Source organism: Chrysochloris asiatica, unplaced genomic scaffold (assembly GCF_000296735.1).
Source record: "Chrysochloris asiatica unplaced genomic scaffold, ChrAsi1.0 scaffold00068, whole genome shotgun sequence".
Taxonomy (NCBI): Eukaryota; Metazoa; Chordata; class Mammalia; order Afrosoricida; family Chrysochloridae; genus Chrysochloris; species Chrysochloris asiatica.
This window is the reverse complement of record NW_006408586.1, coordinates 539,987-544,357: the sequence shown is the minus strand read 5'-3', so window position 1 is coordinate 544,357 and position 4,371 is coordinate 539,987.

The window sequence follows — 4,371 nt, the reverse complement described above, 5'->3', positions numbered from 1 at the left end:
GTTAATGAGTCTTCCTCTAATACTGGTGCCACATTTTTCTTCATATAACTCAGCTTCTTGGATTATTTGCTCAGCATATAGTTTGAATAAGTATGGTGAAAGAATATAACCTTGTTGCACACCCTTCTTAATTTAAAACCATTCAGTCTTCCCTTGTTCTGTTCCAACAACTGCCTCTTGGTCCATATACAGATTCCTCATGAGCACAATTAAGTATTCAAGAATACTCATATTTTGCAGTGTTGTGTATAGCTTGTCATGATCCATACAATCGAAAGCTTTTGCATAGTCAATAAAGCACAGGTAAACATCTTTCTGATATTCTCTGCTTTCAGGCAAGATCCATCGGACATCAACAATGATATCTCTCATTCCACGTCTTCTCTCCTCAAGATGTCTTGAACCTCTGGAAGTTCTCTGAATATATGCTTGCTGCAATTTCTGTATTACCTTTAGTAAAACTTTACTCACATGTGATATAAAAGATATTGTCTGATGATTTCCACATTCTGTTGAGTCACCTCTTTTTGGAATGGGCACAAATACGGATCTCTTCAATCAGTTGGCCACATAGTTGTCTTCCAAATTTCTTGGCATAAATGAGTGAGAGCCTCCTGTGACACCTCACTTTCTTGAAAGATTTCAATTTTTATTCCATCAATTCCTGGTGGCTTGTTCTTTGCCAATTCCTTCAATGCACCTTGGACTTTTTCCTTCAGTATCATTGGTTTTTGATCATATGCTTCCTCTTGAAATGGTTGAACATCAACCATTTCCTTTTGATACAGTGCTTGTCTGTATTTCTTCCATCTTCTCTTGATCTTTCTGCATCATTCAATAATTTGCCCAGAGAATCCTTCAATAATGAATATCAAGGCTTGAATTTTTACTTCAGTTGAGACGTAAGAAGCTTGAGAAATGCTGAGTGAGGCTTGAATTTTTACTTCAGTTCCCCCAGCTTGAGAAACACTGAGTGTGTTCTTCCCTTTTGCTTTTCTGACTCCAGATGTTTGAACATTTCTTTGTAATATTTGACTTTGTCTTCTGAAGCTGACCTTTAAAATTTTCTGTTCAGCTCTTGTACCTCTTCATTTCTTCGATTTTCTTTAGCATCTCTCCACTGGAGACAAAATTTCAGTGTCTCTTCTGACATCCATTTTCATCTTTTACTTCTTTCTTGTCTTCTTGATGACTTGTTGCTTTCTTCCTCTATGATGTTACTGATATCATCTCACAATTTTTCTGGTCTTTGGTCTTTAGTGTTTTATGTATTAAATCTGTTCTTCAGATGATCTCTTAATTCCAGAATCCTGTTGTTGTTGTGATGTGCCATCAAGTTGGTATCAACTGATAGTGACCCTATACCCAACAGAACAAAACATAGCCTGGTCCTATGCCAACTTCACCATCGCTGCTACACCTGAGCCCATCACTGCCACCACATCCATCTCATTATGAGTCTTCCTGGTTTTTCCCTTACCCTCCACCTTACAAAACATAATATCCTTCCTCACTGACTGGTCCTCCTGATTATATATCCAAAGTAGGGAGATGTAGTTTGGTCATCTTGGCCTCCAAGGAGCACTCTGGCTGCACTTCTTCCAACACAAATCTGTTTTTTCTTTTGGAATTCCATTGTACTTTTAATATTCTACTCCAATACCATAACTCAAATGCATCAATTCTTCTGCAGTCTTCCTTATTCACTGGCAAACTGTCACAAGCATATGAGATTATTGAAAATACTATATTTTAGGTCAGTCACATCTTAATCCTCAAACTGACATCTTTGCTTGTCAATATTTTAAAGAGGTCTTGTGTTGCAGATGTGCCTAATGCAAATTGTTTGATGTCTTAACTGCAGCTTCCATGAGTGTTGGTAGATTCAAGCAAAATGAAGTCTTTGACAACTTCAATGTTTTCTACATTGATAAGAATGTTGTTTATTGGTTGAGTGGTGAAGAATTTTGTTGTTGTTTTTGCATTGAGATGCAATACATACTGAAGGCTGTGATCTTTGATCTTCATCAGTAAGTATTTTAATTTCTCTTCACTTTTCAGCAAGCAAGGTTGTATCATCTGCATATGTCAGGTTGGTAATGAGTCTTCCTCCAATCTTGATGTCTTGTTTTTCTTCATATAATCCAATTTCTCAGATTATTTGCTTGGAATATGGTTTGAATAAGTATGGCTAAATAATACAATCCTGGTGCACACCTCTACTGATTTTAAATCATTCAGGGTTGTTTTGTTGTGCTTGAAAAACTGTACTTTAATGTATGTACAGTTCCTCGTGTGACCAATCAAAAGTTCCAGAATACTCATACTCCACAATGTTGCACAGCTTGTCGTGATCCACACAATTAAAAGCCCTTTGTAGTCAACAAAGCACAGGTAAACATCTTTTTGGTATTCTCTGCTTTCAGCCAAACTCCATCTGATATCAGTAACGATATCTTTCATTTCATGTTCTCTTCTGAATCCAGCTTGAACCTCTGGAAGTTTCTGCCAGTGTATGGTTACAGCCATTTTTGTATTACCTTTAGTGAAATTTTACCTGCATGGGATAGCAATTATATTGTCTGATGACTTCCACATTCCTTTTGGTCACCTCTCTTTGGAATGGGCACAAATATGGATCTCTTCTAGTCAGTTTGCCAGGTAGTTGTCTTCTAAATTTCTTGGCATAGATGATTGAGTTCCTCCAGTGCTGTGTCACTTTCTTGAAAGATCTCAATTTATATTCCATCAATTCCTGGCACCTTGTCCTTTGCCAATGCCTTTAATGCACCTTGTACTTTTTTCTTCAGAATCATTGACTCCTGATCATATGCTTGAAATGGTTGAAAATTTACCATTTCTGTTTGGGACAGTAACTCTGTCTATTCCTTCCATCTTTTTTTTTTTTTTTTCCTGATGTTTTTTGCATCATTCTGTATTTTGCTCATAGAATCATTCTATACCACCAGTTAAAATTTGAATTTTTTCTTCAGTTCAGTCAGCCTGACAAATTCTGAGCACATCCTTCTGTTTTGGTTTTCTAACTACAGGTCTTTGCACATTTCATTATAATATTTGACTTTGTAATCTCGAGCTGACCTTTGAAATTTTCTTTCAGCTCTTGTACCATTTGTTTAACATCACTATGCTAGAGAGTGTGTTTCAGAGTCTCTTCAGATATCCATTTTGGTCTTTTCTTCTTTTTTATATTCATAACAACCTTGTGCTTTCTTCTTGTATGATGCTCTTGGTATCATATCACAACTCTTCTGGTCTTCAGTCTTTAATGTATAATGTATCAAATCTGTTCTTAAGATGATCTCTAAATTCAGGCAGGATATATTCAAGGTCATATTTTGGCTCTCGTGTGCTTGTTTAATTTTCTTCAACTTGAGCTCATTACATATAAGCAATTGATGAAACTGGCCTTGTTTTCGCTGATGATATGGAGCTTTTCCACTGTCTCTTTCCACAGCTCTAGTCAATTTGATTTCTGTATATTCCATCTGGTGAGTTCCATATGTGCAGTTGTCTTTTATGTTGTTTAAAAGAGGTGTTTGATTGCAACCATTTCTGTATTACCTTCACTAAAACTTTACTCACATAGGATATCAAAGATACTGGCCAATGATTTCTGCATTCCTTTGAGTCACCTCTCTTTGGAATGGGCACAAATAAGGATCTTTTCCAATCAGTTCACCAGAAAGTTGTTTTCCAAATTTCTTGGCATAGATGAGTGAGCGCTTCCAGTGCTGCCTCACTTTCTTGAAATATTTCTATTTTTATTCCATCAGTAATACATAAATGGTTGCAAGCATACACTGACAGAGAACTTCCAGAGGTTCAAGCCAGATTCAGAAGAGGCCATGGAATGAGGAATACCATTGCTGATTTCCGATGAATCTTGGCTGGAAGCAGAGAATATCAGAAAGATATTTATCTGTACCTTATTGACCACACAAAGGCTTTCAATTGTGTAGATCATGACAAGCTATAGACAACATTGCAAAGTATGACTATTCTGCAACACTTAATTGTGCTCATGGTTGTGGTGGTGGCTGTGTGCCATGGAGTTGGTTCTAACTCATAGCGACCCTGCACAGGGTTTCCGAGGCTGTAAATCTTTTCGGGAGCAGAACACCTCATCTTTCTCCCTCGGAACAGCTGATAGTTTCGAACTGCTGCCCTTATGGTTCGCAGGCCAATTCATAACCACTACATTACCAGAGCTCCTAATCGTGTTCATGAGACATCTGTAAGTGGAAAAAGAGGCAGCTGTTGGAACAGAACATGGGAACACTGAATGGTTTAAAATGAAGAAAGGTGTGCGACAAGGTTGTATTCTTTCTCCATACTTATTCAAACTATATG